This window comes from Bufo gargarizans, chromosome 4 (genome assembly GCF_014858855.1).
Source record: "Bufo gargarizans isolate SCDJY-AF-19 chromosome 4, ASM1485885v1, whole genome shotgun sequence".
In the NCBI taxonomy this organism is placed as follows: domain Eukaryota; kingdom Metazoa; phylum Chordata; class Amphibia; order Anura; family Bufonidae; genus Bufo; species Bufo gargarizans.
Window position 1 is genome coordinate 4,161,988 of NC_058083.1, and position 23,268 is coordinate 4,185,255.

Sequence of the window (23,268 nt, forward strand, 5' to 3'; positions counted from 1 at the left end):
ATAGAGCACTTCATGCTTCCCTCTGCTGGCAATCTTTATGAAGACGCTGATTTCATTTTCCTGCCAGACTTGGCACCTGCCCACACTGCCAAAAGAACCAATACCTGACAGTGACTCTGTGACGCAGCCTGCAGGGAAACGCTGGAGGCAAGCCTGAGGCCTACATTATGCCTGGCCTGCCTACCCTATGATCTCATTTACAGGCTAAGGGGATACCAAGAGAGCCCGCTCCCTCTGTAACTGCTTACATGCGGCTAATGCCTTTGAATGTGGCATGTAAGGGGTTAAATAACCCGGATTAGTGCTCCGGCCCTCCTCGGCTGTTAGAGCAGGAGCATGGCTCTTATGTTTTAGGATGGGCAGAATCTTCTTAATTTGTCTCTAGTCTCTACATACAGAAGCACCACAGCCACAACCAAGTGATAGCTCCATCTCACAACATCTGCGGGGCCTGACAAAATCTAACGGTGCCTCTGACGCATATGTGAATAGAAGCTAATATTTACAGGTACAGTATACTGTATATTTAATGTAGGGGTGGATTTGACATTTCTAGGGACCGCAAGCATTGTTATGCCTGAGTGCCCCCATCACAATGCTATGCTCTGCCGACTCCTTGCACCACTTAGCCCCACTCCGTTACACTGCTAAGCTCTTCCCCATCAGCCTGCTAAGCCCTACTCTCACAGTAGCAGTGCAGCCTGGCACTACTTTTTACTGTTCTGCAGCTGGGAAGGCCCCCCTGGGCTCCTGTGCAGTATTTCCTATTCTTTTAGTCATCTTTTTCAGGCAAAAATTTGTGGCCAGCAGGTGGCACCCTGATCTTTGGGGATCAAAGTATTTCATTGGTTTGTATAGTGGTAAAGTTTGCCTCCACACTGTGTGTGTGTGTCATGGTCGTGACTCCTGTAACCGCATGCAGTTGCCTGCGGTCTAGGTCTGGTTGTCAATCACAGGTGAGGGCTGTAGTATGTTGCCTCATCTGTGGTTGCCACTGGCAACATTGTTTATGTGGCAGCATAGCAGCCTGAGCTGTTGCGAGGCAGCTTGCTATGTTGTGCATGCGGTTGCACCTGGCAACCTGTCTATTTAGGTGTGCCTTGTTTCTGTTTCTGTGCACGAGGTTTATTTATGGGTGCACGTCCCCTTTAAGTGGCTTTCTTCCCTTCCCTGGTGTTGGAAGGGTTAACTTCCTTCCTAGTCTGTGAGCACTGGGTGTATCTGTGTGGGTGTGGCTACATGGGCTATTTAACCTCAGTTGAGACCTGATGTCTGAGGGGTACTCCAGCCTTGTAGTAAGCTGGAGGCACCCTCCTGGTCTCTAATACCATCTGCCAGTGAGGGCCACCCTTGTGGTCATAAAATGTTATACTACATGATGTTTAGTTGATGTTATTTTCTCTTTCATATTTTATGCACCTATGGATCTGGGTTCCTGTGTGTTTGTGTGTGTGCTGTGTCCATTTATGTTTGGGTGTGGACACTAGCTTGTATTGCACGGGATCCAGTCTGTGTGTCTGTGGCAGGTAGGTGTGGAAGTACTTTTCATCCTCCTGCCATATCCATAGGCTGTTCATGTTCCTATCCCCTTGCAGCTTGGCCACTTTAGACTCCTGTTTCTCTGCGTCCAGGAGGAACGAGCTGTCTACCCAGCTCCTAGCTCAGGGATCTGCGGAGGGTGAGTAGGGATCCGAGGTTCCTGAGCATGAGCCCTCCTACCTTCAAGGTCGGCTCATGTAGCTAGGAGTCAGGGTCAGATTAGGGAAGCTCTAGGAGGTGACCTGCTCCCTAATTCTGTGGTCCTGGCCAAGTCGCGACCTACCATCTTCTGGCATCGCACGGCTGAGGGTTTTACCCATCCTCAGCCATGACAGTGTGGGGGAGACAGCATACAATGTCATAGCTACCACAGAGGCAGGCAACATCACCACTATGGCGAGAAGGCCCAACACTGAACAGAGTCCTCTAATTTGCTTAAAATTTGGGGAGATATTTATTAAGATTGGTGCCAGTTTTAATCACAAGAGCGTTGGAGTAAGATGCCAGAATATCTGATAGAGATACATGGAGGGGTACAAAAAAACAAAACAGTTCCATGAGAGCTAATATGGCTGACAATTCTAGTTGACGGCAACTTCCTGTTCTAGAATCTGACAGTAAGAGGTGTACAGTTGCGCTTACAAGAGAAAGACAACACAAAGTTACTGCAAATAAGGATTCAGGGGCCCCAGGAAGTCTCCATTTCTAGTGGGAGGTCCACTTTAGTGTTGCGTCCTCATTGTATAGTTGTCCCATGTATATTCTTCCTTTGTACTTTCTTAGCTTTGCTGCAATTATCTTTCCATTTTCCAGTAATTTCTACCACAAATGAGCCAGCCTAGAAAACATGAACTTGATTTAACCAAATCCTCTTGAAATGCTGAGAAAATAAAGAGTACACGCAAGTACAGACGCCATGCGCCATTAGTTTAATCCCCGTTCCTGACAATATGTTTTAATACATGACTTTCTCAAGGACGTAGAAGCGTTTCAACCTTCACTGTGTGATCAGCAATTTCTAATTGGAGCCGAGGAGGGCTAAATATAATAAGTACATACTAAGTAAAAATAAAGAAACTTTTAACACAAAGAACTGGAAGATGTGACATTAAGACGTACAGAATGGTGCGGGATTATCGCGGCTTATGAGAAGAAGGAGTGAAGTGATTGGCGGGGGAAATTTACAGCTCCAACAAGAGAGATTTTATCCTCGTTAATTCTCTCGAGGAAGAGCCAATCATGAAAATATCCACAGCCTGACGCCATCTGGCCAGCAACTCAGCGAGCAGGAATCTGCTTAATAAACTTTATTATGTGTCCCTAATGTAGCTCAACCTAAATTACAGAGCTGTCATCCCACGAACATATGGTTTAAAGAGACACTAAAATTGGTATGTGTTCTTCAATAGTTTAGGCCGTGATCTGCATCCGGTAGCCCATAGGATTCTGAGATTTTGATATTGATGTCATATCCTCAGAATAGGACATCAATATGAAATTGGTGGGGGTCTGACTTCCGGCACCCCCACTGGTCAGCTGTTAAGGAAGCCACAGCATTTAGAAGAGCTACAGTGATCAACGCGGCCTCCTCACAGCTCACCAAGGACAGCTCGGTACATTGTGGAGTGGCTGTGCTTGGTATTGCAGGTCAGCCCCCCGATCACTTGAATGTGAGTAAGCTGCATCTAGGCCATCAGACCGATGTATTTTGACATCTCTTACCTAGGAAGAAGCCTAGGTGCCCATGGAGCACCATGGCCTCTTCATACAGTTGATCAGCGGGCATCCTGAGTGTCGGACCCCCACTGAGCTGATCCTGAGTATAGGTCATCAATAGGAAATTCCTGGATAACCCATTTAAGAGTCCTGGATGGACCCAAAGACTCCTCTGCCACAATAGAATACAACAGTATTGCAAAAGGCAGATGGTATGTGCGGAGCCTTAGTACCAATTTTGCTTTGGGACCTAGGAGCATCATTTTGCACCTTTGCTTTCCCTCAAGTTGGAATTGTTTAAATCAGCTCTAAACTTGCAGCAGAGATGAATTTGTCACAAAGCTGTTTTTGTGCTTCCTGATAACCCAACTGGTTTATAGTGACCATAAAGGTTTGGTAGGTAGGGGATTCACAAGATGACATGTAGAGGAGAAGCGATTCGCTTGTCAGTACTCTGAATCCATGTGAGACATAGTGCTGATTCTAGATTTGTCCTATTTTATGTCAAATTTAAATTCTTACTTCAATGATGGCAGAACCACTTAATTTTTTTTAGAAAAAATACAATGTATGTTAGGTCAGGTTAGAACTTTTTGGAAGGCAATGTTCATTTATTTTTATTTTTTTTAAGAACGTCATTGAGTCCAATGCAATAATGGCCTGCAGTGTGGGATATTCCCATACAGAGCCCCCACCAGCAACAACCACATAATTTCTGCAGCCACCACCGAAACTTGCACTAGGTCTGACTGCCTGCACCAACAGAGTCCACTACTACAATATATGGAAACTGTGATGCAGACCAATATGCCAGGTTAAGTACAATAGTCTGTGCTAAACAGAATTTTCGTAAAACAATTTTCAACAGTTTTGGACACAGTCTGTGGCATAAATATACGCTGCCGGTCACCCTGAAAATTGTAGCATGACAAGGGGGAACATCGGAGCAAGGAAATGCTGGTATGCTTCATTGAAACGTAGGATGCAAATACAAAGCAGCATATTACCAAGATCGGGTATGAACCCAGAAAACTCTTTTTAACAAAAGCTTTGCAACAGGTTCTTGATGAAAAATTTTGCAATTGCAGTGTCCAGTGCAACTATGATGCAGAAAATATATATTTATTTTTTTATTATAAAAATTGGCTGGCTTCTGCAGATAAAAAACAGTACTGTCTCTTTAACACATTTCCGAACTCTGCTGTGCATGTACGGTGGACGTAGTTTTTTTTAAGCTAGAGTTTTTAAAAATGGTGCCTGCTCAGGAGCTGAGTGAGTACCATAGCTGCTGAATTTATTATAACTGTAAAAAAAAAGTTTAAAAATAAATAACCAATAAAAAAATTAAGGTCATATAGGCCTTGCCCTTCCCAAAATGTCTGTACTATTAAAATATAAACGTATTTATCCTGCACAGTGAATTCTCTAATTAATTGATTAAAAAGCGGTGAAAACATCACACACAATTGAAAATGGCATAAATAAATGCTATAGATCGCCCTCAAAAAAATTTGCCCTCATTCACTCCGTAGATGTAAAAAAAGTTATGGAGATCAGAATATGGCGATGCAAAGAAAACGTTTGTTTCATTTTGTTTTATATTGTTCTATTAAAACGCAAGAAAAACTAAATAAATGTGGTATCGATATAATCATACTGACTTAGAGAATGAACGTAATAGGTCAGTTTTACCACATAGGGAACACCATAAAAAAGAAACCTATAAACTGTGGTAGAATTGCATTTTTTTTCCAATTCCACCCCATTTGGATTTTTTTTTACAGCTTCCAACTACATCGTATGCAACATTCAATGGTAACAATGGAAAGTGCAACTTGTTCTGCCCAAAAAAAAGCCATCATACAGCTATGGCTCTGGGACGGCAGGGGGTAAAAAACAAAAATGCAAAAATTGAAAATTGCAGGGGTAAACACTGATATGCAGTGCAGCAGAGTCTGTATATATACAGTTGCAAGAAAAAGTATGTGAACCCTTTGGAATGATATGGATTTCTGCACAAATTGGTCATAAAATGTGATCTGATCTTCATCTAAGTCACAACAATAGACAATCACAGGTCTGCTTAAACTATTAACACACAAAGAATTAAATGTAACCATGTTTTTATTGAACACACCATGTAAACATTCACAGTGCAGGTGGAAAAAGTATGTGAACCCCTAGACTAATGACATCTCCAAGAGCTAATTGGAGTGAGGTGTCAGCCAACTGGAGTCCAATCAATGAGATGAGATTGGAGGTGTTGGTTACAGCTGCCCTGCCCTATAAAAAACACACACCAGTTCTGGGTTTGCTTTTCACAAGAAGCATTGCCTGATGTGAATGATGCCTCGTGCAAAAGAGCTCTCAGAAGACCTACGATTAAGAATTGTTGACTTGCATAAAGCTGGAAAGGGTTAAAAAAGTATCTCCGAAAGCCTTGCTGTTCATCAGTCCACGGTAAGACAAATTGTCTATAAATGGAGAAAGCTCAGCACTGCTGCTACTCTCCCTAGGAGTGGCCGTCCTGTAAAGATGACTGCAAGAGCACAGCGCAGACTGCTCAATGAGGTGAAGAAGAATCCTAGAGTGTCAGCTAAAGACTTACAAAAGTTTTTGGCATATGCTAACATCCCTGTTAGCGAATCTACGATACATAAAACACTAAACAAGAATGGATTTCATAGGAGGATACCACAGAGGAAGCCACTGCTGTCCCAAAAAAACATTGCTGCATGTTTACAGTTTGCACAAGAGCACCTCGATGTTCCACAGCAGTACTGGCAAAATATTCTGTGGGCAGATGAAACCAAAGTTGAGTTGTTTGGAATAAACACACAACAGTATGTGTGGAGAAAAAGAGGCACAGCACACCAACATCAAAACCTCATCCCAACTGTGAAGCATGGTGGTGGGGGCATCATGGTTTGGGGCTGCTTTGCTTCTTCAGGGCCTGGACGGATTTCTATCATTGAAGGAAAAATGAATTCCCAAGTTTATCAAGACATTTTGCAGGAGAACTTAAGGCCATCTGTACACCAGCTGAAGCCCAACAGAAGATGGGTGTTGCAACAGGACAACAACCCAAAGCAAAGTAAATCAACAACAGAATGGCTTAAACAGAAGAAAATACGCCTTCTGGAGTGGCCCAGTCAGAGTCCTGACCTCAACCCGATTGAGATGCTGTGGCATGACCTCAAGAAAGCGATTCACACCAGACATCCCAAGAATATTGCTGAACTGAAACAGTTCTGTAAAGAGGAATGGTCAAGAATTACTCCTGACCATTGTGCGTGTCTGATCTGCAACTACAGGAAACGTTTGGTTGAAGTTATTGCTGCCAAAGGAGGTTCAACCAGTTATTAAATCCAAGGGTTCACATACTTTCTCCACCTGCACTGTGAATGTTTACATGGTGTGTTCAATAAAAAGATGGTAACATTTAATTCTTTGTGTGTTATTAGTTTAAGCAGACTGTGATTGTCTATTGTTGTGACTTAGATGAAGATCAGATCACAGTTTATGACCAATTTGTGCAGAAATCCATATCATTCCAAAGGGTTCACATACTTTTTCTTGCAACTGTATGTATATGTATATATATATATATATATATATATATGTATATATGTTTATTTATATAGGCCAGAACACCACCCAGGGTCATATGATGTTGTCTTCATCTTTCCTGCCTTGCTCCCTCTCTACTGTACTGAATTTGATATGTAAAATGGCAGGCACTGTTTTACTTGTTTTGAATGTACAAAAATGTCTTCTTAGGAAGCAGAATTTTTTTGGATAATTGAACTAATCTAATTCAATTTGAATCGATTCACTCACCTCTCTTAGTAGGCTATACTAATTCATGCAATAATAGCTAGTAAAAAATTATTTCACAATGGGACCCCACGGGTTATGTATTCCACAATAATCCTTTGGAGGCAGTGTCGTACTGCCAATATAGGCAGACCACGCAGCTGCTATGAGGCCCGTGGCACGGGGGGCCTCGAGCGAACGGAAGGCCCCGCCCACTTGTCCTCTGTTCCGTTTCGCACCCTGCTTGCTTCCCCTATTCTCAGTCAGCGCTCACGCGCTGCCCACCTGCCTCAACAGCCACCTACCGGACTGGACTGGAGAACAGTCGATCACTGAACACACCCAGGCCGCCACCCCCCCAACATCACCGTCGCCGGCCCAGAATAAACACTTGCCTGCCCCTAATGTGTGCCACAGCCGAGCTGCCCACAGTAAGAAGAGTAAAAAAAGTTAATGTGGATATTCTTCATGGGGGGAGGGCAGCAGCAAGCAAGCAAGCAGAGTCCCTGTGGGGTTGGAGGGGACACTGTAGGCTCATAGATATAGGACTCAGGACAGTGTGCTCCCCCCATGAACTCTGCTTGCTGATAGAGGACAGAGTGCCCAGCCAGCACAGCTGCACATCCCCACTCAGGGTTATGCACATTAAGCAACAGCAGCAAGGAGTTAAAGGTGTTATCCAACCCCTATAATACCCCCCAAAATGCCCGAGCACCTCATACAGGTAATACTTCGCCTGCTCTCCGGCACCCGCAGCTCTGGGATGACAGCTCTGTAATTTAGGTTGAGCTACATTAGGACACATAATACCAGTAGGAGGAGCGCCGGCCGGCCACAGACAGCGCATGTAAGTATAATGCTGCTAAAAGTGCTAAGTAACCATGGCAGCCAGGACTGCAGTAGCGTCCTGGCTGCCATGGTAACCGATCGGAGCCCCAGCGATTAAACTGGGACTCCGATCGGAACTGCCGCTCCGCTGCCACCAATGAATGATTTTAACAGGGGGTGGGGGGGCCGCACTAGCCACAAATGATTTTAATAGGGAGATGGTGGGGGGGCCGCACTGGCCACCAATGATTTTAATACTGGGGAGGGAGGGAGGGGGGCCGCACTGGCCACCAATGATTTTAATACTGAGGAGGGAGGGGGGTCTGGCCCCTGCTGCCTGGCAGCACCCGATCTCTTACAGGTGCGGCACCTGAGGCTTTAATTGTGCAGATCACAGCCCCCTGTAAGAGATCAGGTGCTGCCAGGCAGCAGGGGGCCGTTATGTCCACAGTTCTCAGTATATTCTAACTTGAAGCGTCCCCATCACTATGGGAACGCCTCTGTGTTAAAATATACTGTCGGATCTCAATTTTCACGATCTAACTTAAATCCGATGGTATATTCTAACATAGAGGCGTTCCCAGGGTGACGGGGATGCTTCAAGTTAAAATATACTATCGAATTGGAGAAAACTCTGATCCGATGGTATATTAATATTACCCGAATACCGAACCCGAACCCAAATTTTTACTGAAATGTTCGGGTTCAGGTGCCGAACACCGTAAAGTTCGGTATTCGCTCAACCCTAGACGCAACCAAACGAAACAGAATGCATTTTGGTGACTCCGTTCCCTTCAGTTCAGTTTTGTCCCCATTGACAATGAATCGGGACAAAACTGAAGCGTTTCCGTTTTCCCTTCGCTATTGAGACCCTATGATGGATCTCAATAGCGGAAAGGGAAAGTGTAGGTGTGAAAGTAGCCTTAGCCAAATGGCCCCTGGTATCTGCCTGTGAGATACTGATGAGCTCTTTGGGTCTAGGAGTTTCAACCACATCTCAGCCATGTACTAAAACAGTGTTCCTCAACTCCAATCCTCGGGGCCCATCTGATGATCATGATTAAAGAATATCCCACAGAATGAATACCTGTTGGAAGACCTGATGCATTGACACTAATTATATCATCTGCTCAATACTAAGGAAATCCTGAAACAATGACCGACAGGAGGGTCCTGAGGACTGGAGCTGAGGAACATTGTACTAAACTTAAGAACCCCATAACCAACACTTACAATGGGTGGTGAAAGCTCTTTTGTCCTATTTACTGGAAAATCCAAGCAACTACAATCAGAGGTTTTCCCAGAGATTGATTACAAGATACTGTGCCAAGCTGGAGGATAAGAGTTTTGCATAAAGCCCAAAACTCTTACACATTTAATGGCAGATCCAGGAGAACACATCAGTCAGAACCAAGAAACGTTATAAAAAAGAAAAACAAAAGTTCAGTTCCCCTGAGTAGGGAACTGATACTTAGAATGTTAGATGTGGTTAATATTTCAAAGCATTACATAACAATACCACCCTCATTCTCATGATTTGCAAAAAAGAAATAAATTGCTGCCCCCTCCCCCCAAACACATTTTTGTTTGTTGGCATCTAAACAAGTATATTTGTTGTCTCATAATGATCTGGCTTTCATTACATGTGCTATGCATGTTGCTGTTTAGCGCCTTTATTGAGCATTTTTTTAATTACCGTTATTTATAGACTTGCTACCCAGGAGTTTTTAGAAAGTGTTTGAAAATGCAGCCCATGGAAATGAATTTCAAGGAATGCAAGACTGTTAATAATTAACAGAAACAACAAAATTTATTAAAATTGTCATTTTCTGGTGGTACTTCTCCAGAGCCACAAACATAAACTTGGCAAATTTATGGTTCACATGAATTTTACTTATTTTAATGTAAAATGAGGTTATGGAATTCTTGTCTTCTTGCAATTCCAATATCTTGTCTAAACTATCTGTTTAAATGCATTATCTCTTTATTCACGCCAGTCAAAGCAGTCATAAAGCAGGACCTAACTTGATCGTATTGTGTGACATGGAAACGGCTGAATAAGTATTTTTCAGTCAAGGCATGTGCAGTGTCCGGGCCACAGGGGCATGCATGAGTGTGGGCGGTGGATGGGTGCAGTAGTCCTACTCATCTTTTAGAGGCTCTGGTGTGCAGTGACAGGAAGGGCAAGGTTCTCCATTTCGGGGCATACTCCGGTTCTCAGGATCCTCCTGCCTGATGGTGGTTGAGGTGCCCTTGATGTTGACTGGGACATTACGGAATTGATATTCCCTCCTAGTTGATGGCATTGGCATTATTGGTATCTTATAAACATGGCCCCTTAAAGAATCCAGAAATACTTTCTGACCCACATTCGGAGCGTATATGTTGCAAAGACTCAGGTCTCGAAAGTGACCAGTAATATGAACATGTACAAGGCAAGCATTGTCATCCATCTCCACCTACTGGATGGAAAGAGGGGTACCAAATAACACCAAAACTCCTGCCTTTCTATTAACTGTAGTCTGCAGGTGAACCATAATCTGATCCTACCTAGAATTTCTTCATTTTCAAGAAATCCTCGGCCCATGAATGTGTTTTATGAATGTGTTTTTGAAGTGTCGAAATACCTTCATACACTTGTTTGGAGAGCGCAACCCCTTCACGTACCAAAAGACAATCCCCATAATATATAGGAAAACTTAGGATTAGTGTAAGTTAGTAGCAGGCCATCTTCACGGGCCAAGGGTATATCAGGAGGGAAGGGGGGAAATAAAAAATATTCTGTTTTACATAAACATGTGGACCATCAAGGTGGAACCCCATTCTGTATAGTAAGAAAGATGCCCTATGGGTCTGTTGAAAGATGAAAACTTTTGCAGAACATAATCTAATCCAAACATAAGATAAATGCAAATAGGAAAGTATGTTTTGCATGACTTCCATTTTTCTGGCTATCTTGGCTCTCCTCTCAAGCTTCCATAAAGTACTCGATGTTCATAAGTTTGGACAACTGCTTACTAAGTGACGAGATTCCCAATATATTTACAACCCATCACCATACTGAGAAACCACTTCCTTTTTGATGCTTTGCCCGTCTGGGATTTCTGAGCCTTGGGTAGCCCGGGTTTCCAGCCAATGGCAGTTGGGTCCAATCCTGACAAGGTGACGAAGCAGTCGGAGTGCTGTTCCATGGGGCGGTTAGATAGATAAGGGTGAAGAAATGCATTGGCCTTCCCAGTATCTCAAAACTGTATGAGCCATCCTTTTGTCTCACCCTCGAAACGGCAGGATATACGAGCTGGAATTTAAAGTTTTTCTTGTATAAGCCGTTCTCTGCAGGCCCTGTACGCACACAGTATTGCTTCCTTATCAGAGTAGTCCAGATATTTAGTAATAACTTGCCTTGGGAGTGGGCTAGCAGGTTGCGATGTCATGTGCTGTGCCAGAGCAAGCACAGGCTGATGGTTAAAGGGACTGCCACCAGAAATAGCATTTCCTGGGTGACTGTCCTGTTGACCAATGTATCACTCACACCGTCATAGATTTCAATCTAAAATGAAAACATGGTGTGCACAGATCCTGTTTTTGATCATGTCTCTGCCATCATTTCTTAGAATGGAGTAAAAAAATGCCATGTTCTCTTTGCTCTGGGAGATACATTGTATGCACTCATTGTTGTCAAATGCTGATTATTGTTTTCTGTGTATTCTTTGAGTGGGGGAAGAGAATCGAGAACAGCTCTGAGTATATTTTTGGTTTAGTAGCTGATAGTTTTGCAATAGACAAAAATGGGTATGAGAATTTTTACTATCTGACTGCAGTTTCTGGTCTTCATTAAAAAAGCCACAAAGACAAAACAGGATCGGTGTCTCTGCCCTAAAACAAATATATTCCGCCCACTTATGACCCGACTCTGCTCCACACTTTTTATTTGCACGGCGGCCTCCTAATGTTTAGTTGTCTGTCTCCTCATATAGCCCATTTATTATTTGGCAATGATTTGACTGGACGGTTCGAGCCAAGGAACATATGGGAATATCAAGATACAAAGTCAACAATTACAGTGGTATAACTGTTAGCCTTTATGCAAAAAATTATATGCAAAATCATGCGGCAAGAAGAGGTCAGGGACCTGCGAAGGAAAAATATTAGACATTTGTAAATGTAAATTCTGGTAGCACTGACCTTGGAGTTCAGTAGACAAACATCCTGACATGTATAGAAATGTATTCTACAAGAAAATGTGAAAGCACTTACCAGCTGTGAATAACACATTATACATTTTCAATGCGTAGAGCGAAATATTCTGACCTAGAAATCAGAAGCAAAAATAAAGTGTCAAGTTCTGGTTTCAATTGTACTATGTCTAGGCAGATCCTTGTAGCTGTCTAGCTGTGGACTGAGGTTTCCTACTTTTGCCAGCACAAATGTCAAAAATGATCTGCAAAAGGTACCTAAAAAATTAGTTAGAAAATGTGATAGAGATTGGTTATAAATGGACACCTTTACCACTGGGGCCAATAGAGGACACAAAAAAGTTTTTATTTTGTTTTATTGCATATTTTTTGGTTGACGTAGCTGTATAGGTTATTTTTTGTGGGACAAGATGTACTTTATATAGGTGGTACATACACTGGATTTGCAGCACTTCAGATGGGGTATCTCCAATTCTTTGCAATTATACTGTTAAGGTAATATGTGTCACGGATGATGTTGCAGAAATCTGTAACTTATAAATAAACATCCAACTGGCTTGATCCCAAACTAAGGAGCATATGGGTGAGCCCTATAAAACCCCTAGAGCTCTCCCTGACTGCTATGCCCATGCAAGGGTCTCTATGGTAGACAATTGCATGCCCACGTACCTAATACTGTGTGACACCTGAAAACCCTATAATAGTGAGGGGACACGACCACCGGCTCCATGCACTTAATACGGACGGAGTCAGGGTCACCTAGAATCAAGCCAGCAAGGAAACACAAATAAAATTAAAATACTTTTCTGAGGAAACAGCAGCACCAGCCTCCAGCAGTGAACACCTCATCCAGGAAGTAGTATAAACCGCAAAGTGAGGCATTATGGGAGGGAATATAAAGGGAGATAATTAGTCTAAATAGGTGACACCTGGGAGAAGGAAAGGAGATGACAAAGTGAAACCAAAACAAAGAATGTCATGCAAGAGGTAGAGAAGAACGTCCGCCAGACCTTCTCACAGAACTGGCGGTGACAATATGCTGCTATGTAGCACACTTAGCAGCTGTGAGAACGGGCCTGGAGGAGAGAGGGAGCAGACTGCAGGAGCTTCTTTCCCTAGGCATTTAGCTACAAGCTTCCAGAGTCCAACAATTTCCTATGTGTCCTTTGCCATTTCTACAGAGAGATAGAAGATTAAGGAAAATGTTATGGCTACAGGGTGAGAGTCAGCAAGGTAACCAGAGTAAAGCATTACAGACTTTGCTGTTGCAACGAGGAAACAAGTTAAGATACCCAATGCACTCCAGATTTGTGGATTCAAAGGTGTAAACATTTTAGTCAACAAGAAGATCAGCGTACAGCATTTTAGACAAGCTGCAGTGGAGGGATAATGAGTCCAGACATCCTGCACACTTCTGGCCAGTCTTATTATAGGACCTGCACACCGATGTGCGGACATTGTGAAAGATTGAAATTGTTAGCCAGAAATCCCAGTACTAGAGACTGTAGCAAGAAAAAGAGTAATCTGAGACCTATTGCTTCTAACTACTTGCTTAACTCATGCTTGGACATCTGTGTGGATTTTGCACTGTATACAGATAATTGCTGGATGTACTACATCTCTTATTTGGTCCAAACAGTAAACAGAGACTTTGGTTAAGTTCAATCTGGCCTGGTTACTGACTCTCCTAACACCACACACTCGCCATTTACAAGCCATTCCTTGCACCTACATGGACATTTACCATCAAGGGCACCCCAAACTACCATCAGGAAAGGAGCCCAAAACTACAGCCAGTGCACTGAGGGAAATTAGGGTACTAGGCATGCTCATCTGTGCTAGACTAGCCAAGGGGACTATTTCGGACTGCTAAACTTGTGGGATTTTCTAGTGCAACGTTGTTGGGACCATACCAAGAATTGTGTGAACAAGGTAGAACATCCAGAAAAAGGGGATTGTGTGGATGTGAGCAACTCATTGACAAAAGGGATGCGAGGAGGTCAAGAGTGGTTCTGATGAAAAGGTAGTGCACATTCAGGCAAAATTCAGCCAAAAGTAATGCTGGTACTCCAACTAATATGTCTAAATGCACAAGTAGTTGTTTCTTAGCATAGGTGGGCTACAAAAGCAGACAACCAGAGAGAGTGCCATTGTTGTCTAAGGGAAACAGAAAGGCAAGACCAGACATCGCCTGGGTAGTTGACTCCAGAGGGAGGGTCAGAATTTGGCACAAGCAGCATAAATGTATTTTCTTTTTACACCCCGGTCACCTGAAACCTGTGGGTAGACATTTGGACATTAGAGCTTACTTAAGCATCATGGCCAACCAAGTTAATCCTTTCATGGCAGCTGTTTATCCTATAGCAGACGGACACTTTCAGCAAGACAATGCACCATGCCACAAGTATTGTATAGTCATAGAACGCTTTCAGGAATATGAGAGTGAGTTTTCCTTGCTTCCCTGGTCTTCACAGTTCCCATATTTTAATCCTATAGTGCATCTATGAATTAGGGAGATTGGGCTGTTCAAAACATGCATTACCTCAATCTTATTTGTGGCAACAAGGAGAAGCAATCCAATATTCCCAAATCCCAATTTCAAAACTTTGTGGAATCTATGCCACTACAGATTACTGCAGTTCTGAAGGAAAAAGATTTTTTTTTTTAATACATCGATCATCAAAAATGATGTAAATTGATAATAAATTTATTGTACAGGTTGTTATGGTTGTGACAATATTAAGAACATGTATATTATTTTTTGTATTATCTTTTAATATGTTATTTTTTCCTATTTTAATATTTTTTTTTTTATTGCTCATTTTATGTGTCCTATTTTTTTTTTAAATCCCACTGGGGGGATTTTTACTCTATATTGATTTTTATTTTTCTATGTTGTATTGGCACAGATCTGTATGCCTGTACATTAGCCTGTGTATCAGTTGTGCACAGGCAGCTGCACGTGCACACCTAAGTATGATCTGACAACAGGCCCTTTAATGGACCTGCCTGTAAGAGAGAGACCATCGCTACCACTGTAATTCTGTGGACCAGTGAGGTGGTGATTTGCTAGCTAGTAGGAGGTGAGTGACACATAAAAGTTGGTGCACCACCCAAGGGTCCAAGTAAGAGATTGGAGCAGCAATACCCACCACTGGGGAGAACGTTCAGAGGACCTGTGACACACCAGGTCAGGAGGAATAGACCAGCAAGCTTGACACCCAGAATAAAACACCTGTATAGAGAGTGACATCAGAGTATAAAGAGTGACATCAGAGATTATGATAGGTAAGCTACTCTGAGTGTACATTGGCTAACTGAGGGCCCCATGTAAGGACTGTGACAGTGTAGTACCCTAGACTTGGGGGTGCTACTAATTGTATTGTTATATGTAATTAGAGATGAGCGAATCGAAGTTGACAAAGTGGAATTCATTCCGAATTTCAGGAAAAATTTGATTCACACTGAAGCCAAATTTCCTCGCTCTTCGTGGTAACGAATCAAATTTTTTCCTAAAATGGCTGCTGCACGTGTGAGGACATGGAGCAAGGAACTCTGGGAACGCGGGATCACCCATAATGCCATGCATGCAGTCAATCAGCAGCCAGCCCTGTGATGTCACAGCCCTATAAATAGCGGCAGCCATCTTACATTCTGCCATTTACCAGTGTACTTAGTGCAGGGAGGGACGTCTGTAGGCGCTAGGGACAGTGCAAGAAAAGACTTGATTGTGGTGAAAAAAAGATTTTTAAGTGCAGGGAAAGGATAGGGAGGAATCGTTCCACAGCATTTGTGTAGAACAGGGTTCAGTAGGGGAGGCTACAGCCTGGGTAATAGAAACAATCCTATTACACCTTGCTGCACTAACTGGGGATTCAAATTGCCATTATACAGCTCTTTCATTCCAGCAAACCGTTCTTGTTATTGGGGTGCAAGTGCTGTTTGATACAGCCATTAACAGGGTTTATTACAAGGAAATATTTCTACAGTACGTCTTATTTGCCCTTGTGTGGTGCAGTTATATGTTGTAATGGCCTTTTTGCCGTGTATTAGTGGCAAAAGAAAAATATATTTGCCCTTGTGCGGTGCAGTTATATATTCTAAAGCCCTGTTTGCCCTCTATTAGTGGCAACGTCCAGCGTTGCACTCAACTGTTGAAAAGCCTTTTGTGTTGTGTAAAAGTAAAAAAAGAATTAGGGCCAATATGCCGTTAAGCTGTGCAGTGATATATTCTACAGCCTATTTTGCAGTGTATTAGTGGCGAAATAAAAATATATTCGCCGTTTAGTGTAGCACTTATCTGTTGAAAAGCCTTTGGTGTTGTCTAAAAGTTGAAAAAAAATTAGGGTCTAATTGCCAATCAGCGGTGCAGTGATATATTCTAAAGCCCTGTTTGCCGTGTATTAGTGGCAAAATAAAAAATATTTGAACATTTGATTATTTGATCTAACAGTATGTCAGACAGAGAAGTGCCAGGCCTTGCACAGGGGAGTGGCAGAGGCCTAAATACTTCTGGCGCAGGCAGAGGTCGCAGCAGAGTAAGGGAGCATGGCAGCAGGAGTCGCAGCGAAAGGCCTGAGCTCCTGGTGTCATCTAGCGGTCGTGTCTTGACCAGCCACCCACCTGATGCCATACATCTGATGCCAAGTGCTCCTTCTTTCACCCACCATCTTCAGCGGGTACTGGTACTTCCACCCACCTCCACACTATGTCACCATGCCACTCTGTGGTCTCTTGATGCTGCTGCCACCTCCACACTATGTCACCTTGCCACTCTGTGGCCTCCTGATGCTGTAACCACCTCCACACTATGACACCTTGCCACTCTGTGGCCTCCTCATGCTGCTGCCACCTCCACACTATGTCACCTTGCCACTCTGTGGTCTCCTCATGCTGCTGCCACCTCCACACTATGTCACCTTGCCACTCTGTGGCTTCCTGATGCTGTGGCCACCTCCACACTATGTCACCTTGCCACTCTGTGGTCTTCTGATGCTGCCGCCACCTCCACACTCTGTCATTGTGCCACTCTGTGCAGAGGCGTACATAGGAATCACTGGGCCCCATAGCAAAAATCTGAATTGGGCCCCTTAACCCCGCCCACTACCCACCATGGCCCCTCCCACTTCCTGACTTTGCTCCTCCCATGCCACACCCCCATTAAATAAATTTATACATGACCTACAGAAACTGTTAGGGGTTTCCTGGGGGTGACCTGTCACATGGGATATCTGCTGCAGCCTGCAGGTCTCCTTATTTGGGGTGCCATGTTAGGCTACTTTCACACTTGCGTTCGGGTCTCCGCTTGTGAGTTCTGTTTGAAGGCTCTCACAAGCGGCACCGAACGGATCCGTCCAGCCCTAATGCATTCTGAGTGGATGCGGATCCGCTCAGAATGCATCAGTATGGCTCCGTCTGTCCTCCGCTCAGCAGGCGGACACTTGAACGCTGCTTGCAGCCTGGCCGTGCGGAGGCAAACGGATCCGTCCAGACTTACAATGTAAGTCAATGGGGACGGATCCGTTTGAAGTTGACACAATATGGCTCAATTTTCAAACTGATCCGTCCCCCATTGACTTTCAATGTAAAGTCAAAACGGATCCGTTTGCACTATCATGAACAAAAAAAAAATGTTGTTTTTTTTTTTTGTTCATGTTAATGCAAACGGATCCGTTCTGAACGGATCTAAGCGTTTGCATTATAGGTGCGGATCCGTCTGTGCAGACACCAGACGGATCCGCTCTGAACGCAAGCGTGAAAGTAGCCTTAAAGGGAATCTGTCACTAGCAATTTACCCCCAATTTTTTTTTCATGAATCCATGTTTAACAGAGTACCTGTTTTCCATCTGTCTTGTTCTTTTGATTGTGAGTCTTGTCATGTCTTCAAAAAATCGATTCTTATGATATGTAAATGAAGCTGTAAGGAGCCCAGAGGGGCGTTATTCTTTCTCCACGGTGCCCAGGAACGCCCCTCTGAAGTGCCGTGCCCGGCTAAGTTTGAAAACTAATAACGCCTCCAAGTTCATCTAAATCGCCTCCCAGAGGCACGGCTAAGTGCTCAACACCCCCCTCCTCAGTGCCGCGCTCTGCGGCAAACACCCCGATCCTCCTCTCGCCGGCATCCCAAATCCCGCGCAGGCGCAGTGCCGTCAGTCATCTTATCATAGCGCAGGCAATCGCCGGCACTGCGCCTGCGCGGGATTTGGGATGCCAGCGAGAGGAGGATCGGATTTGGGAGGCGATTTAGATGAACTTGGAGGCGTTATTAGTTTTCAAATTTAGCCGGGCACGGCACTTCAGAGGGGCGTTCCTGGGCACAGTGGAGAAAGAATAACGCCCCTCTGGCTCCTTACAGCGTCATTTACATATCATAAGAATCGATTTTTTGAAGAAATGACAAGACTCACAATCCAAAGAACAAGACAGATGGAAAAAAGGTACTCATGGATCCATGTTTAATAAAGTACCTTTTTTCCATCTGTGTTCTTCTTTTCCATGTCAGTCTTGTCCTTTCTTCTAAAAATCGATTCTTGCTGTAAGCCGGACTGGAGCCCAGAGGGGCGTTTTTCTTTCTCCACGGTGCCCCTCTGATTAGTGCCGTGCCCGCCTAAATATGAAAACTCTAACGCCTCCATCATTTAGCTGAATCGCCTCCCAGAGGCGCGGCTAAGTCCTAGACACCCGCCCCCCTCCTCAGCGCTGCGCTCTGAAACACCCGATCCTCCTCTCGTCGGCGTCCCAAATCCCGCGCAGGCGCAGTGCCGGCGATTGCCTGCGCCTGCGCTCTGATAATACGGCTGAGGGCAACAGCTTCAACATCGTCACTGGGCTCGGCGCATGCCCAGTGACGATGTTGAAGCTGTTGCCCTCAGCCGTATTATCAGAGCGCAGGCGCAGGCAATCGCCGGCACTGCGCCTGCGCGGGATTTGGGACGCCGACGAGAGGAGGATCGGGTGTTTCAGAGCGCAGCGCTGAGGAGGGGGGCGGGTGTCTAGGACTTAGCCGCGCCTCTGGGAGGCGATTCAGCTAAACATGGGGGGGGGCCCTGGGGAGAAAAGCAGCCGCATAGCCGGCTGCTGGTCATCAGTGGGCGGGGCCTTATCTGCGCTACGGGCCCCCCAGTGCCGCGGGCCCCATAGCAGTGGCGTGGTCTGCCTCTATGGGCGGTACGCCACTGAGTCTCTGTGGTCTCTTCATGCTGCCCCCACCATAGCTTTTTTGTTGTAATTTCTGTCCGAAAACAGACTGGGGCGATTTTTTTGTGCCAATATAGGGGCACGACGAGCAATGGATCTGACCCCGTCAGACCACTGCTCATCGTAACTCAAAACTGGAAGATGTTTTTTAACTATGCGACAAATTCGCAAAAATTCAGTACTATAATTAGTTACAAAAGAAAGAGTAGTCCCAGTGGTTTTCTTATTATGTCTCTTGCTCTCATGTTGTGTGGTATGAGGAAAAACCAAAGCCTGTCTAGACTTAGCCAATGCGCAAGATTTAGCACGATTTAAAGTCCAAGATAGATATTTGAGCTTGGCTTGTCTGTTGGCCATCTCATCCATTTCCTTTTCAAACGCGGAATTACTGGAGCAATTGCATCTTGCTCATATGTATTCTTCCTTAGGAACATTATAAACCACATGAGAGGGATTACATGATGTGGCCATAAGGGTGGTATTGCCAGCAGTATCCTTACTTTAGGGATTAGTTGCGACTTATTGATTAGCAGAATCACCATGGAGATACAAATCCAAAAAGGGAATGGTGGAAGCATCATATTTAATAGTAAATTTAAGATGACATTCATTATCATTGAGGAAGTCCCCAAAGAAAGGGACGGCCGCCGGATCGCCCGACCACACAAAGAGTAGGTCATCGACCGTACCATTTCAGGGAACCCCCCCACGGATTGTCAGATGAAAATAAATGATGATGCTCCCACAATGCCATGTAAATGTTTGCCATGGAGGGCGAGAATTTCGCCCCCATGGAAACTCCAGTAAGCTGCAAAAAAAAGTACTGATCAAACATGAAAACATGGCTGACTACATCACATGAACTCATATATGACAAAGCCTAAATACAAAATAGCTAGTATAATAATGTTTTTAAAGTGCATGTGCAAATTATAAAAAGATTGTTCCCTCATATGACATAACATACAAGTATCACATACCCATTGTAGGGAGATCCACTTCAGGAGAGCCGCACACCCCGACACGTGTTTCGGTGATGCCTTCCTCTTGAGGCGCTGCTCTACTTGTACGTGTGTTCCCTATAAAACACCCAGGTCACCTGGTGCAAATTAAAAACCACGCACTCATTTGCGCAGCACTTTGCAGATCGTACATGGCGTGTGGACAAGCAGGCGTGCATCAAACACATGACTCCGCCCATGTGACGCGCGCAGACACGGGATGGCCAGTCACGTGCCTGCTCGCGTCACACAAGAAATGATCACCCTCACAGGAAGGTCCTTTAGCTCACATACCTCGAACAAATGATCGGACCCTTCAAATGACAAGATGAGTTATAATAGTAACCTCCATATAGCGAAAATACATAAAGACATAAAACGTCTATATAAATTGATATCATGGCATATATACATAAAGGGTGTAAGATAGTAACAGTCCAAACAAATGATCGGACCCATCAGATGACAAAGGGAATTATAAATACAATAATTCATTCAGCAAAAGATATAAAAAAATAAATATATATATAGTATAAAAGATATATGTAGGGACGTAAAAATATGTGAGACATAATGCATAAAATCTAATAATACAGTGGGATGCGAAAGTTTGGGCAACCTTGTTAATCGTCATGATTTTCCTGTATAAATCGTTGGTTGTTACGATAAAAAAATAAACTGCATTTCACTTCTCAAATATCACTGTGTGTGTCTCCTATATGATATATTTAACTGACATTTTTTATCTTAACAACAAACGATTTATACAGGAAAATCATGACGATTAACAAGGTTGCCTAAACTTTCGCATCCCACTGTATATAGGGAGTGTATATAAGGGGCAAGTGATCATATACAATGTGTAAAGGATGTAGTGTGAGAAAATAATATATATGGTGTGTAGGGGGAATGAGCATAACTAGTGTTGAGCGGCATGTCCCATATTCGAATTCGCGAAATTTCGCGAATATTCGAAAGAATATTCGTAAAATATTCGCGAATATTCGAATTCGTTATTATTTTGCATATGCGATAATTCGAATTTTCGCATCGCATAATACATATTATGAGATGCAAAATTCGCATGTGCGCTAATGAAATCGCCTTACGAAGATTCGCAACTCAATTCAATCACTAATGTAAGAATGCAAAGCCCTTTGCCTCTGTTCTGGGACAAGTGCCGATATTCGCCTGTGCGCTAATAAAATCGCCTTACAAAGATTCGCTCCTCAATCACTTTCTAGGCAATGTGAGTAAGATCTGAGCTTTTGGACTTTTGGGAATCAATCGAGACACAGTGGGGGGTGATGACAGTAGTTGACAGAGTACAGATCAATGTAATCTGTAAGGTGAAAGTAAACTAAAAAATACAAATATTCGTAAATCGAATTTTACGAAGTTCGAAGTATTCGCGAATATGGTGCTATACTATATGAATGCACAGGCCTTTGCCTCTCTGTTCTGGGGACAAGTGTAGATATTCGCATATGCGCTAATAAAATCGCCTTACGAAGATTCACACCTCAATCACTTTCTAGGCAATGTGAGTAAGATCTGAGCTTTTGGACTTTTGGGAATCAATCGATATACAGTGGGGGGTGATGACAGTAGTTGACAGAGTACAGATCAATGTAATCTGTAAGGTGGAAACTAAAATAAAAAATACGAATATTCGTAAATCGAATTTTACGAAGTTCGAAGTATTCGCGAATATGGTGCTATACTATATGAATGCACAGGCCTTTGCCTCTCTGTTCTGGGGACAAGTGTAGATATTCGCATGTGCGCTAATAAAATCGCCTTACGAAGATTCGCAACTCAATTCACTAATGTATGAATGCAAAGCCCTTTGCCTCTGTTCTGGGACAAGTGCCGATATTCGCATGTGCGCTAATAAAATCGCCTTACGAAGATTCGCGCCTCAATCACTTTCTAGGCAATGTGAGTAAGATCTGAGCTTTTGGACCTTTGGGAAACAATCAATTATATGTGTACTGTAATTTTGTGGAAAAAAAAAAGAATATTCGTTTTTACGAATATATAGCACTATATTCGAAATATTCGCGAAATCGCGAAGTTGCGATATTCGCGAAAAAAATTTGCTTTTCGAATATTCGCGCTCAACACTAGTGACAATGTGTGAATTGCACCAAAAAAATAAAATAAAAAAAAACCCTGAAACCAAATACCATGATTACCTGACAATTAAATAAATGTGAGGCAAAATAAAATGTGAATAATGTGTGGAGTGAAGGAAAAAAAAAAAAAAGACCATTTTGTCTTTATATTTTTCTGTTTTTCTATTCTTCAAAAGTTCTTCTCTTCTTAACTTCATCTCTTGGAGCGATCAGAGGGCCAAATCAGAAGGATATAAATAAAAAGGTGAAGCTAGGAAATATAATAGAATAAAATAAATATAAGTATTATAAAATATACATAGAAGAACACAAGACAAGGACAACATTTATGACATACAAGAATAAAAAATATATACACAAAAAATACAAGGAATATAAAACATTCCTAACCATATGTCATAATAGTGCTCAGAGAAAAGGAGCGAAGCTCAGAACATTATTAAATCCCCTGGGTTGCATTGTATTCAGGGTCCAAATCCATCTTGTTTCGTGTTGTGCCAACAACTTCATAACATTCCCTCCCTGCATTCCTAAATCAACATGATCAATTCCACATACCCGTAAAAGGGAAGGATTACCTTCATGACAATTCTTGAAATGTTTGAGTATTGCTTTTAGATTCACCAAATCATCATCATCCCTAGCCTTGACTATATCATAGACATGTTCCCTGACTCGCACTTTCAATTCCCTAGTGGTTAGGCCAACATAGATTTTTGGGTATGGACAAGTCACATAATAAATCACAGCTCTTTTAGTACAGGATATATTATGTGTAATCCGGTAAGTTTTGGTCTGAATAGAATTGGTAAAATCAACAGCTCCTTCTACATTCGG

The 23,268-nt window shown here is 43.2% G+C and overlaps 1 long non-coding RNA gene across 1 annotated transcript in view; it reads right to left on the minus strand.

The window, feature by feature from the left end:
- The window catches only part of LOC122935416, a 64,575-nt gene extending 44,104 nt beyond the window's left edge, over nt 1-20,471 (minus strand). Inside the window, exons 1-2 of the long non-coding RNA XR_006388789.1 lie at nt 20,273-20,471; nt 12,157-12,210 (exon numbers count right to left, since the gene is read on the minus strand). This is a non-coding gene — a long non-coding RNA (uncharacterized LOC122935416). The remainder of the gene's footprint in view (nt 1-12,156; nt 12,211-20,272) is intronic.
- Nucleotides 20,472-23,268: the final 2,797 nt, after the last annotated feature.